Below are 14,845 nucleotides of genomic sequence, written 5' to 3'. Positions count from 1 at the left end.
GCCCAGGTTTCCCAAGAGTTCAAACCGAAAGGTACAGGGGTTAGGTCTGGGGGACGATGACGAGGGCAGGTCGTGATTCACCAGCGACATCCTTTCGGGCGAGTCCAAATATAAACGAGACCTTAAGGACAAAAGACCACGGTCCTGCAAACTGTCGTGCTGGAGCCAGGGGCCAAACCAGACAACCTCAGCAGTAACGCACGTGGGGCCCTGGGCCTGGGGTGGTGCAAAGGCCACGCCAAGCAGGCAGGGCGGGCACGCAGCCCGGACTGTGAGCTGCTCAGACACTCTTGCCCGTTTCATGGATCCAAAACAATAATGGAAGTAACCAATAGACTTCTGCTTCTGGGAAGATGGTTAGACATGCTTTCCCTATTCCTCTGGCTAAGAACAACTAAAACCCTGGACATTAGATACGAAACAAGCACGAGCAGCCTGAAGGGTGGAGACGAGGGCAGGCAGACCAGGGGCCTTGGGGCCCCAGTGCTGAATTCCCTAGTTCTGCCCAGGACACCAGGATGGGCAGCTGAAGGAGTCGCGGCCACAAACACCAATGGACACAGAAAAAACTCCAAAGCCCTCCAAAAGCCTGCTGTCTCTGCCAACAGGACCAGGAAAGGAGCAGCGTAACGAGACAGAAATCAACAGTAGTAGAGTAGCCAGTAACCACTCTACTCCAGCCAAACACCATGGAAAACCTGGGGCCTCCATGCCAATCCCCCCCGCCCACCGCTGTAACCAGGTGCTCCAGCACCCCACTGGGTGCTGTCCACAGAAAGCCAAGGAGAGACATTCACCCCTGCAGGCCACACACCCATGGTGTCAGAGGTAGAGGCAAATAAGCACAAGAAAGGGATTTAACATCATTAGCCCTTAAGGAAACGCTGGTTAAATCACAATGCATATTACTATACACCCAGATGACTAAAGTAAAACACACCACCAAATGCTAGAGAGGAAGTGGAGAAATTGGCTCACGTTGTTGGTGAGAATGGAAAATGGTGCGCACTCTGCAAAACAGTTTAGCAACTTCTTTAGAAACCAAACATGCAACTACGAAACAGCCCAGCAATTACACACTTGGGCATTTATCCCAAAGAAATGAAGACTTATGTTCACACAAAAACCTCTCCAAGCATGTTCAGAACAGCTTTATTCGGAATCTCCCCCCTGGAAACAACCAGTGTCCTTCAGTGGTAAACGATTAAACACACTGTGGAACGCTCCTCGGTAATAACAGGACACAACGATCACACACGCGACGCGAAGACCGGAAGGGAGCGCCCAGTTATGCTGAGAGCAAAGCGCCAATCCCAGAAGGTTCCACACTGCGCCATCCCATTTATGGAACATTCTTGAGATGACCAAATTACAGAAATGGAGGACAGATTAGTGGTAGCCAGGGGTTAAGGAGGGGGGCTGAGCATGGCTACAAAAGGAACCGGGGTCCTGGTGGAGACGGAGGCGCTGGGACCCTGACCAGGCCCGTGTCAGCATCCTGGATGCGATGCTGAGCTCCAGTTTGCAGGAGGCGACCACGGCGGGTAGTTGGGTCAAGCGCACCAAGGATGTCTGTGTTATTCTGTGTGAGTGTACAGTGCTCTCCGAATACAAGATTCCATTAAAACGAAGGAACCACAAGCAACAGTTCCTAACTTCTCATATGTTTAAGTTTAAATGGGAAAAGTGGGAGTAACTCCAGAACAACGTGGTTATTTCTGAAGGCCACGGGCATCGTGTTCAAGTCCCAATGTAGGCAGCACAAGCTCATGAAACGTCTGACTTGCCACGGAAACATTATGCGACACACCTTTGGCAGACATTCTCCAAGAACACCAAATCCTCTTGAATGCCTGGGGCCTGAGCCCGAGTGCACAGCGGGTCACGCTGTGGCACGTGGCCTGGTACTCGAGCCTGCACAGGACAGAGCACCGGAAATGGCAGGACTCGTTTCTCCACACAGCGGTGCTGAGTCGCCAGTGACGCTATGCCTCCTGTCGGGGGGCTGTGACCCACAGGTCCTGCTCTCACACAGCACTGAGCTGCCCGCGGGGGCTGGCCCCAGCGCCCGCTTCACAGCAGGTGTGTTCCAGGAGCACCCAGAACGCCGCCAACACAAGCTGCCTCCCCAGCTCCAGACCCGCAGATCCCATGGCCCCCCAGACAGGCCCCTCGGGGTCCCACTCACACCACAACAGGTCCTCATGCTGACTGCCCCCCACCCTGGGACGCCGCCGTTGGGCAACCATACCCTCACCTTCACCTCCGACCTATGTGAGTAGGGAAAGTACAAAAAACACGCAAACAAACGATAACACCAAACTCAGAACGTGGGTGACTTCCAGGGAGGGCGGGCAGGAGGGGGTAGAGCAGGAAGGGGAAGACAGCACTGTGCACACCCATTTTCTCTCTCAGGCTGGGCAGTGTGTGCAGTTGCTCATTGTGTTACTTTCTGAACGCCTCAAATAGGCAATGATTTTTAAACTGTTAAATGTTAAGCTGTTAAATATGCTAAAATACCCAAGCCAGAGTTAGAGACACAAATTATGTCTCGTATTTATAGTTTATTAGATATTTATATATGAGGTGTGATCAAAAAATATAGTGTGTTTAAATTTTTAAAAACGTATTACAGTAAAAGACACATGGCCATTGATCCCCTTCAAAATACTCCCCTTTACTTCAAACACACTTATCCCATGGTTCTTGCCATTTTCTGAAGCAGTTCTGGAAGTCCTCTTTCGTGAGTGTCTCTAGTTGTGCTGCCGTGGCTGCCCCGATGTCATGAATCGATTCAAAACATTTACCTTTCATGGTCATTTTGACTTTGGGGAAGAGCCAGAAGTCTCATGGTGCCAGATCTGGTGAATAGGGGGATGAGGACACACCGTAATGTTTTTATTTCACAGAAGTTGCCGTACCAGAAGCGATGCGTGACACTGAGCCTTTTTCGTTGTGAACAAAACATACGGTGAATGCTGCTGCCGAGTGCCATCCAACAGAAAGGCAGGATCTTCAACATGGGAAATGGCGCATCAAACCTTAGTAACAGTGTGTGACAAGTTTCAAGTTGTTGGGTGCAGTCGGGTGTGAGCTACGGTTGAGAGAAGGTTTGTTTTCAAGTGTGTCATAAATCATCCTCCATCAGGACAACGCTCCGTGTCACACATCACTTCTGGTTTTTGGCAATTTCTGTTAAATAAAAACATTACGGTGTGTCCTCATCCACCTTATTCACCGGATCTGGCACCGTGCGACTTCTGGCTCTTCCCCAAAGTCAAAATGATTCAGGATAGTGAGGTAGCCACAACGGTGCAACTAAAGACACTCACAAAAGAGGACTTCCAGAACTGCTTCAGAAAGTGGCAAGAACGATTGGATAAGTGTATTCAAAGCGAGGGGGAGTATTTCGAGGGGGATTGATGGCAATGTGTCTTTTACTGTAATAAACTTTTTCAATTTAAACATTCACCATATCTTTTGATCATACCTCGTATATGTGTCTGGGTGCATATATAGCATGTATAGTTTACTGCACTATATAAATGTATAGTTTCCCTGTATTTCTAGTTTAGCCTTACAGAAGGGAATGGGTCACCCTGAAGGCATGTGATGGATTCTGCTGGTAAAACTTGGCGTGGGAATTGGGGGGCGGGGGTGGAGTCGGGTGGGGGGTGGGAATGACGCCACAGCCGGAACGTGGTACTCAGGCATGCATCCACTCACCATACATCCCGCCTGCTCCAGGTCTTCCCATGGCAGTTACACACTTGGCAGACTCCGCGGGCTGCCATGCATTTCGTGGCAGACACGACTGTGCCTAATTTGCCTCTCAAATTTCTTGGAGTAGATCCCTGGATCCCAAGGAGCTGGCTGAGTGTGTGAAAATAAGGGGGTGCTTTATGAAGGGAGGAAGGGGGAGGTACTGGCTAGACCGCTCAGAGGGAAGCTTTTAGAGACCAACAAACAGCCTTTTCTCCCAACACACCCCCTCCCGACTCACTGGAGTGACAGCCACCAGAAGCTAACATAAAAACCTGGAAACTTCCTTTCTGAGGATCCTCAAAGCACACAGAGATCCGTGCCCTGCTCCTCAAAGGCCAAGCCAGCTCAGTATGCCTCAGTGAGGGTACGAGCATGCGGCACAGAGGGGCAGGACGGCGCCGCAGTGACAACAGACTGAGACAAGACTGAGACAGCACAGAGCTGCTGGTGCAAATGATCTGTCTCTCTAACCTCAGCTTCTTAACCTGCAAAATGGGTATAGCGCCTGGCCTGCGCCTTGGGTTGCTCGGGGCAAAGGAGACAGGCCATTACTGCTGCCGGCTGCGGGAGCCATCACCTGTGCCTTCGAGGACAACACAGGTCAGGGCGTACGACACGATGTGAGAGACAATGGCTGGCTCCCCAGGTGCTCCTGCAGTGAAATGGTAGTCACGGCAGATGCCTGGGCCCTGGGGACACGGAGCAGCCCGTGTGGGCATCTGCTCAGCAACTGCCTGAAGCGCCGTCCAACGCCACTGAGCAACAATCGCCCTCATGTACAGCAGTATGGGCAGGGAGAGCGCTCCACCTGGGCAGGCTACGTCCAGGTCCCCAGGGCGGCTTTGGGGGTCGAGGCTGAAATTTCTCCTGGGGCAAAGCTCAGACAACGGGAAGTCATCACAGAGAAGCTTCCCTGGCCTGCTTTCTGGCCAGGTAGGGACCTAAGAATGCTTCTAGCATATGGGTGACGTCATACCACCAAGCCTACGGCTTTAAAAATCCCAGCCTTCCACGTGTAAGAAACACAAGGCAAAAGTCAACCGTCCAGAGGCTTAGCATAACCCACAATTCCTTCCAGTTACTTCACTGTAAATCCTGCCAGTTTAACGTCTTTCCCACACAGCTTTCTGTGAACTCACCGCCCACCGTCACCTGGAACGCTTACCTGCAGCTCTCCTCTGCTTCAGAACACTTTCCAACCGCTCAAGATGGATCAGAATTGAAGTGGCCCAACAAAAACAGAGTTTTAAAATCGACGGACGAGAACCCGTGCCCACCGAAGCCCACAGACGCCGGAGAAACAAATCAGGCCGTGTAGGTCAGCCACTGACCACAAGAGGAGCAAAGGAGAGTTCGGGGCAGGATCAGGACCTGGAAGCCTCCCCAGCCTAAATATAGCTCCCCAGCCTGCGGAGCTTGGAAAGGTGGCCGAGAATAAGCATCTGGCGAGCTCGGCAATTTCTGTCACTTCCTGTTACTCACATCCTGCTGTTCAGATGCTGCCTAAAATGCTGGGCTCGCGCACAGAGTCCCCACCATGAAGCCCCCTGAGACACAGACTATTCAAAACAGCTGGATGTGTGTCGTCAGCGGACTTCCTCACGGAGTGCCATACGAAACACAAAAATAGACACCACGCAACCAGGCTTCCCGCGGTCCCTGTGAAGAGGTGGCCCCAGGGTACAGGTCCAGACCTCCAGGCACTCAGCTCCGCCTGCTGCCCGACCCCGGGAGCGGACCCGGCATGAACTGCTGATGGGACACTTTCCTCCCTGAGTCTGTACCCCACCTCCAGTCTCAGGGCCACTTTGGGGTAAAGGGGGCTCGCCACCAGCACAGCTATAGACATGCTGAGGGGCTCACGGCGCACAGTCCCCACCCCCAACCGCCGAGGACACTGGCCACCAGGAACGCAGGACGCCCAAGCAGGGAGCAAAGCCAACTGAGCCAGAGGTTAAAATCACAGATTTAAAAAAGCAACAAAGAATAAAATGAACCAAAAAGTAAAAGTAATACCTAAAATGGAAACGTGACAAACATATGTGAGGCTGTTCATCTATTCATTATTTCAACAGTGCTTCATTAGGCTTTGAAATGTGCTCAGTGTCTGGGAAACCTTAGTGACCAGAGCGCGCCCTGAGAGGCGTGGAGGAGAGCCCCTGGGGTGGGGGGGTCCCATCACCCACAAAGGGTACCAGGTGCGGAGATGGTGCCCCAGAGGGCGTTTCCCCACCAGCAGACAGGAAAGGAGCACACAGAAGGCAAAATACAAACAAACAAAACCTAGCAAATCTCAATGCACTCGAAATAACCTAAATCTCCCACAACTGGGGTGTGGTGAAATACATTACGACAAAATCATGTATCAGCAAACTTCATAGCCAGTTTTTAAAAGGATGATGAGAGTGCATATTTACAGACACAGATGTTCACAATGTAATACATTTAAAAAGCAGGTTATAAATTAGGATGCGTATAATTGATCCCACTGTTTGTAAAAGTAAATTACATGTTCCGATCCTCACAGGAAAATGCCTGAAAAACCATTAGGGTATACCAGGCTTTTCCTACTTCGGTGCTACTGACATTTTGGGCCGAATAATTCTTTGTTGTCTCCCACAACACTGCAGGGTGCTGAGCTGAACCCTGGACATGCCAGCAGCACGTGCTCCCCGCCTCCCGCTCCCCTCCCAGCCCTCACAACCCAAAATGTCTCTGCCCAACGTCCTCCGTGGGCCGATCTCATCTCCCCATCCCCTTATCCCACCCATGTTTGAGAACCACAGGTCTCCATAATAGTGTTTATGTCTAGGATCTCAGAGCAAAGACTTTTAGTGTTTTTTGTTTGTTTTGGTTATGGTACTTATTCAGAATGAACATGTATTTTATTTGTATTAAAAAGTGAATAGAAAATAATCTTAGTGTTGGTAAAACATTACAAGTGTTTTTGCTATAGGCAATATTTGAGTTGCAGCAAACCCTCACATCCTATGCAAGTACACAATAAAAACAGTAAGTCTCGTGGAAAAGGATGAGGCACTTCTAATAAAAACACTAGTGATAAGGAAATGCTACAGTAAATATAGGACTTGACCGTCTAAAAGAGCGAAGGAGCCTGGTGCATGCATGGGCTACAGTTCAGTTACGAGTCATGTGCAAAGGCACAGAGATCTAAGACACAAGAAGCGATTCCCAGGCAGAGCGTGGAGGCGTCCAGCCCACGGCCATGCTCCTCCGTGGCAGGCCTCGTCCTACAGCTGGTATCTGGCTCTCAGCTGCCGGGCCAGCGCCCTTTTGTGACAGAAACACGCCGCAGCAGAAAGGACTCACTGTATCTCCTCCTTGGCCACTGCACAGCGGGAACGATGAGCTCCAAGCCATTAGCTCACACACCCGGGTTCCTATTAGCCCAGTGAGCGTGGCCTCCAAATCCAAGTCCCCTGGCAGTGGGTCTCCAAGGGGCATACGGATGCAGGGAGCAGGGTAGAAACACACCAGCAATCTTAAATCCGGCCGCCACCACGCTGTCATGATTTATCTGCTTTTATCTGGGATGGTTTGATGGTAAACCTGCCTACACCCAAGTGCATCTAGGGTAACATTAGTTAACAAGCATCGGGGAGGGAGGGGAAGGGGGGGGGCTCATAAGCAACCTCTGCAGCCCAAGGTCAGCCACATACTTTTCTGACCACTAAAGGTCAAGCTCATTAGGCAGTAAGACGGCCCCAGTAAGACCTCCCTAAGCACAGGGGCCCAAGGTGAGAACACCCACACCCCCATCTGCTGACTCACCAGGTGTCCACCCTGGACGCCAAGCCTTGGGCATGTCTTTACTGATAAGCTGACCTCAGTGCAGCTTGCACACGCCCCACACAATGTAGGTAAACCTCGGCCTGGCTACCAGGCAGCATGCTATGCACTATGCAGCCAGAACACGGAGGAAACACCAAGGGGGAGACAGCTTCACAAGGAACTGATGGACGGGCATATCTGCATCACAGGACTGCTGAGGGGGGGGAGGGAAGGAGGCGGATTTCAAGGCGGGGCACAGCCTGGAAAACTGGAAGCTGACCTCTCCGGTGGGAGGATTCGGGACTTGTTTCTGTTCCTTCTGGTTTTCTGTATTTTCTAAATTTTCTACAGTTATGAGTTTTAAAATATATCTATTCTTTTTTTCCTACAAAATCAACATCTGGGACAAAAAAACAAACACTGGCTGCCTGCACAACTAGCATTTTGTCCTTCTTCCTTCCAACCTGTCCATGCTGTTCCAGACGCCCCTCGCTTGGCCAACCTCCACAGGACACTCCCCGTGCCCCAAGGATGGGGACGTCACTGGGGGAGCTCCGGGGACACTCTTTGAGGGGATGGAACAGCCCACCTCCTCCCACCAAGGGGAAGCCTGGGTCTCTGCCCATTGCTGGGCCCTGGTCTTTTTAAGGAGAGAAAAAGAAACCCTTACCTGGTTTAAACCACTGTTACCTGGGTTTTCTGTTAAACATCCCAAGCCTCATCTTAACTGCGATGCCATCCTCATCCTCTCACACAGAAGAAACCCAGGCGCAGAAATGGAGTCTGCTTTATCCTCCAGGTAAATGCCTCGACTCGCTTCGTTAGATGAGAACTGAAAACTCTCAACTCGGCAACGACACCAAGGCAGCCTGATAACAAACGTGAAGGCTGAAATAACAACACCGCAGGTCAAATCTGAGGACCCAGTTACGTCAGGGCTGGACACACGCCGCCAGCTACCTGCTCTCCAAACACAGCTTTATGGGAACACAGCCACACGTGCTCCCGTGCGCACGACGGCGAGAGAGACCCCCCAGCCCGCAGGCCCGCGACGGACGCTGGCTGCTAACCTCTGGGGTCGAGTAGGAAAGCGCACGCGCAGAATCAGGTGTGGAGCTGTTAGACGCAACCTGCTGCAGGCAAGACGGACTGTGCCCACAAGGGAGGGTCTCCGTTCCCTGCCCAGAGAAACCCGAGTGCCTGGCTGGTCGTACAGGCTCAATCGGTACTCACGGGACTGAATACTTCCCGTTTACGTGAGGGGTCAGCTCTGACAACTGTGCATGTGTACTTACCCCCTCTAAGCAGTTCAGAATGAAAAGCGTCACAGACGTGAAGAGCGCTGCACGCTTCAGCACAACTCCCCTAACACGCCCCTATTTCACGGGGCAGAGATAGTTCACGGCAGTTTCCCCTGCGGACTAAGGATTCCCATATCATCTAACTTGACTGTGATTCAGTCTGGGAGCTAAGCTGTCTGGACAACCACAAGGACCCTCGCTGAGGCCACCCAGCTACCTGGGTGAGGACACTCTCAAGCTTTGCTCCCCGCCAAGAACTAGGCCGGCAGAAGCAGAATCTGAGGTGTGGTCCTTTCGGCCCCTTGCCACTCTCTTCAGCGGGGAACAAACCTGGCAGTAAGATGGCTTCACTCCTTGCAGGTGAGCCACCATGCAAGACAAAACGGGCAGTCATCTCTGCCCCAGAACTAAGTCAGTCTAAGGGAAAATGTCTTCAGACCTGTAATTGGCACATTAAAAAGAAAAAAAGCCACAATGTGAAGGTTTTCCAATTTGATGGTCGTGAGGCAAAGCTGTAGGAAGAAACAAGACGAGGAGCTGAGCTGCTTCTCTTCAGAGACCAATCGTCACGTGGTCCTACTCGGGTTCAGCCGGAAGGTGAGGTCACAGACGCTTGCATGTGCCCATAACTGAACAACCATTGGTTCTAACACCATTTCGGACACTGAGGAATGGACGCCCAGAGAGGAAAGGGGACGGCCCAAGGCCACACCGCTTGGAGGAGGGCCAGAAGACGGCTGGTCAACTCACTACGTCCAGGGTACAGAGTGGCTGTGGAGCGCCCTCTTGGAGGGACTGGGTGCCCAGCCAACGACACCCCTGGTCTGGGGACGCCGTGAGTGCCAGCACGTGCACACAGCACGCTAATCAGCATGGGAGCCTGTGTCCTTCGTATTTCCATCCAGGAGGGCAAGAACCCCGAGGGGCAAGGCTGCTGTCCTCGGCTCCCGGCTCCCACACCTGACCTCTGCGGCTGCTGCAGGAGCACAGCGCCAGCCCTCAGGTGCAGCAGGGGACCAGGCACTAGACACCCTCTAGACGCTGGGGACCTGACTGGAGCACACAGCTCAGAGATGGCCAGTCCAAATCAGCCTGGCTTCTAATTCCCCGCCCGACTGATGTCCTCAGTCAGGATGCCATGTAAGTGGTCCAGGAAAGGGGATCGCATTCCCCTGAACACATTCCTGTTGGGCAGGTCGGCCACACCCCAGGTCACCGCCTTTCGGGATAACCCTGCTCATCTACGACCCCCCTTCCATGCTTCAGGCGCTTTACCTCTTTCCTCTGACCAAGCGTCCTGTATTCCTCTGCTATTTCAAGTATATGTCAAACAGGAAGTCATTCCAACCACAAGATTTAACATTTTAAAAAACCAAAACAGAAAAAGGTTGCAAACATTTACCCTTGGCAAACCCTGACTCGGAGGGTCGGTCTACCAGGGCTGGGGACAAATCACCAGATATATGAACAGCCACAGCGAGAGGCAATGGCACCTGGGTCAGCCGGGGCCAGCTGGTCTGACTCAGGAGCCACCTCCCTTTGTCATGGACCAGCTATGACAGTCGCTTGTAGATGGAAGAGACAGAAAAGCTTCCCAGAGGTGCCAAGGGACAGAGACACAGCAACAGCAAACCAATGAATCCAACAAATATTTACAGGATGCCTGCTTTGTGCCAGGCGTGGAGAGAGTCAACAAACCCCACCGCATCCCTTCTCTCCTGAAGTTTACACCCCTCCCTCCAACAAACAGACATCGGTGCGGAAAATGTCTGTGTAGACATAAGAAACAAGAAAACCTAAAGAGCTTATATCCATTAAAATTAAATCACACTTAGACAGATTCACTGGTAAATTCTAACAAAAATTTAAGAAATAAATAACACCAAACTTTATCAGAAAACACGGGGGCGGGGGGGGACAATTACCCTCCTCATTTTATGATGCTAGTTTATATGTTTAATGAAGCCTGCTTAACCTAAGCACCAAAGCCTGATAAAGTCAAAAGGAAAGAAAGAAAATTAAAGACCAATATTTTTCACAGCCATACACACGCGTAAGTCCTTAACAAAATAACAGCAAATTGAATCCAATAATAAATAAAAGGATAATACATCATGAGGAAATAGGGTTTGTCTCAGGAATGCAAGGTTGGTTTAACATTTGAAAGTCAACCAATATAATCTGTCCTTTTAATAAAATAAAAGAGAAAAACCATAAGATCACTTCAATATATGCAAAGAAGTATTTGACAAAATTAAACACATATTCATAACAAAAATTCTTAGCAAACAAGAAAAGCCTCAAACTGATAAAGTACCTACAAAAAGCTGAATTGTTTTCTGTTAAGATTGGAAGACATGAAAGGATTACTGCTTTCACTACTTCTAGTCAACACCATACTGGCACTCTTAGCTTTTACAATGAGGCAAGAGAAAGAAATAAAAGCGATCTGGGTCAGAAAGAAGTAAGGCTGTCCCAACTTGCAGATGCTATGACTATATAGAAATTTCTGGGGACTCTACGATCCCACTACTAGAACTAATAAGTTATTTTCCAAGGTCACAAAATCTATTATATTCTCATATGATGTTCACAGTACTGGCAAATGACTTTAAATTTCATTTAATAGAAACAAACTACAAAGGAATGAATCTAACAACAGTCACTAAAAATATCTACACTGAAAACTACAAAAGTTTGCTGAGAGAAATTTTAAAGGAGCCAAATAAATACTGAGATATATCATATTCATGGGAAAACTAAATATCATAAATATATCAATTTTGCATAAACTGATTTACAGATTCGACACAATCTCAATCAAGATTCCAGGAGGTCCTTTTTGCAGAAACTGACAAGTTAATTTTAAAATTCACACAAAAACACCAGGACTTAGAATAATCAAAACCAGTGTAAGAAAGAATAGTTACAGGACCTGCCCTGTCTGATTTCAACACTTACTGGAAAGTTAGAGTAATCTAGAAAGTGGGATATTAGGGTAAAGGTTGACATATAAGAGACAGTCTGGAAATAGACTCACAAATATATGGCCAACTGACTTGTGACAATGGTGTTGAGGTTATTCAATGGGGAAAGGAAAGTCTCTTCAACAAATGCTGTTGGAAAAATTGAATATTCGTATGAAAAAAATTGAAAATCAACTCTTACCTCACATGACAGACACAAATTAACTGTACATCAATCATAATTCTAACTGTAAAACCTAAAACCAAAAGTTCTAGAAGAAGCTAAGGTAGAAAAAAGTTTCTTGGATAGAATACAAGAAGCATGAAACCATAAAGGAAAAAATTGATAAATTCAATTTCACCAAAAAAGAAAGACCCTGTTCTTCTAAAGACGCTATTTAAAAAAAAAAAAAGAGGCAGGCCACAGATTGAGAAAAACATTCACAGCACATATATCACACAAAGGACTTATATATCCAGAATATGTAAAGAACTCTTACAACTCAATAATAAAACAAACATTCCATTAAAAAATGGACAAATGATTCTACCACACATTTCACAAAAGACAGACAAATGGCCAAAAAGCACATGGAAAGATGCTGACATCATATGTCGTCAGGGAAACAGAAATTAAAACTACAACGAGATGCTACTACATATACGCGTACATCAGGACGTAAAATAAAAAAACTGACCAAACCAAGTGCTGGCCGGGATGTGGAACAACTGGAACTCCCACTACTGGTGGGGATGCAAAGCTCCAAACAGTTCCGAAAACAGTTGAGCAGTTTCTTAAAAAGCTAAACACACACCTACTATGACCCAGCAATTCTGCTACTAGGCATTTACCCAGGGAATGAAAACACACCCCACACAAAGCCTTGTATCTGAATGTTCATGGCAGCGCTACCTGAAATAGCTCAAAACTACAAACAGGTAAATGGATCAATAAATGGTGGAAAAGGAATAATATTGATACACTTGAGAGGGAAAATTTCAAAATCATTATGCTGAGCCAAAGAAGCCACTTTAAAAAAAAAAAAGACATACTACCACTATTTAATTTACACAGAATTCTAAAAAATGCAAACTAATCTACAAAAACAGATAATGGATCCATGTTTGCCTGGGACGAGGGTAGGGAGGACAGACCACAAGGAAACTGTCAGGGGACTGGAAATGTTTGTTATCCTGACTGCCGTGACAGTGCCAACGTGTGCGCGCGTGCGCGTATGCACTCACCAAGCTGTATACTTTAGTGCAGTTCACTGTACAGCATTTATGCCTCAACTAAGTTATAAAAATATTATTTTAACGTTCACATATCTTAGTGCACTGGAATAGTGTTTAAAGGGCAGGGTGAACCTTTCTCTGAATGAGTAGAATGACCCTAGAATGCATCATCAAAGCCAGGACACTTCTGCAAATCTACATGGGTATGAAGTCGTGTACAACTGGATGTGTGAACAGGCGGAGTCCTGGGGAAACCAGCACTGCGGCTCCGGGAACAACAGATACCCAATCTACAATATTCCTTGGTGCGATTAGATACTTCCTGCGTAAAGCAAAGCATAAAGTCCATTCCTCAGAAGGCAGGGCCAGAGCTGGCAACAGCCTGGACGATCAGACATGCCGGGGCCCTTGTTTCCTAGCCCAGGAAGTGGCCCTGGTTTGCAGGGGCAGGGCAGATACGAAGGCTCCCGCCTCAAGGTCAGTATCGCGCCAGCCCTTGCACGGACGCTGTTTTCCAAACACCTGATTACTCTGAGCCACCCTCCTTAGACCTTTGCAGCTAGTGAGGCTGCAGAGAAGATGGTGCCCTGACACTGACCAACTTTCCTAACATAGTCCAGCGGGGATGGAGGGGAGCCTGGCAGCGGCCAGGGAGAGGGTCCAAGCAGGGGGCGCTCCCTTCCTGAGCAGCCCTACACTGGGCTGAGGACTTGACACTTCGCTAAACATCCTGGTAGAACAGCTCCTACCACCCTCCCCGTCCCAATAAAAGAAAAAGGGAAAAGGCGGGGGTGGGGGAGGATGAAGGCAGGGACACGTTTCATTTGTGAGTTTACTTTTCAAACCAGGTACTCCAGCTCAGCTATGGAGGGGGAAGGATTACTTGAGTCAGTCAATAAACAGCACAGCCTCGCCACCACAGAGCAGGGAATTATCTTAATTTGACAACCAGTTGTTTCAAGGAAATAAAAAGATCCCTCAGCTCTACATTCTCTGAAATACCAGGTCATTCTGGGACAGAGTACCATTTTCCTAACTTTCAAGGAAAAACCAGACGGACGGGAGTTGGCGCCCTCACATCCCTGGTGTATTTACCAAATACTGGGAAAACAAGGACTAAAATTACTCATTTCCTAGACACCCAAAGAAAAAAATTCAGTCAAATACATGCATCTTCTCCGCTGTTAGTTTTGTCAAAGAACTTTACAAAAGTATGTTAGTCAAACTACAGTCTCTCAACGGTCCAGTTTTCTTTTTTGTTTCCTCTGTCATTTGTAAATAGACAACTGGAAGTGTAACAATTAACACCCATATACACACACACACCCTAACAGTATCGTGAAAATGGCTTAGATTCACAAATGTCCCTTCTCAGTAACAACACACAGCCCAGACAAGTACAGCGGCCTCTCCCACCACCACTTCTACACATACTTGACAGACAGCACGGTTGGTCCCTCCGCTCACCAGCTAGGCTGCCAGAAGAAGGCAGCGCCCGCTCTCCACCTGCTCGGACACCTACAGAACCGAATCCCGAGCCCCAAGCACTCACGTGGAGCCCCGGGCTCTTCGAACCATCTGTGCCACACAAGCAGGTGCCGCCTTCAGCAAAACCCCACACTTAGCAAACATATAGCCACCCACTGGGCTCCATGCCTGTTTCCTTCTGCTTCTTGAAACTGAGAACAGAGTGGATTATAATGCAGGGAATTCACTGGATTAACTTCCTTCTGCAGCTGCCCTTCCAGTCCTGCTCCACTGCCCAAGGCGTGTTTTAACTATCAG

The 14,845-nt window shown here is 48.9% G+C and overlaps 1 protein-coding gene across 4 annotated transcripts in view; it reads right to left on the bottom strand.

The window, feature by feature from the left end:
• The window catches only part of DGKD (diacylglycerol kinase delta), a 101,543-nt gene that overhangs the window by 41,509 nt on the left and 45,189 nt on the right, over positions 1 to 14,845 (bottom strand). Inside the window, exon 1 of one of the 4 annotated variants that reach the window (XM_019739755.2) lies at positions 4,931 to 5,037. The exons of the other annotated variants lie outside the window; for them this stretch is intronic. The gene's annotated coding sequence lies outside the window, so the exon portion shown is untranslated. Of the gene's footprint in view, positions 1 to 4,930; positions 5,038 to 14,845 lie in introns of those variants that run through there. 4 annotated transcript variants of the gene reach the window in all.

Source organism: Rhinolophus sinicus, linkage group LG01 (genome assembly GCF_036562045.2).
Source record: "Rhinolophus sinicus isolate RSC01 linkage group LG01, ASM3656204v1, whole genome shotgun sequence".
NCBI lineage: Eukaryota > Metazoa > Chordata > Mammalia > Chiroptera > Rhinolophidae > Rhinolophus > Rhinolophus sinicus.
The sequence above is the reverse complement of the archived record's forward strand: the minus strand, read 5'-3'. Positions and strand labels throughout refer to the sequence as shown.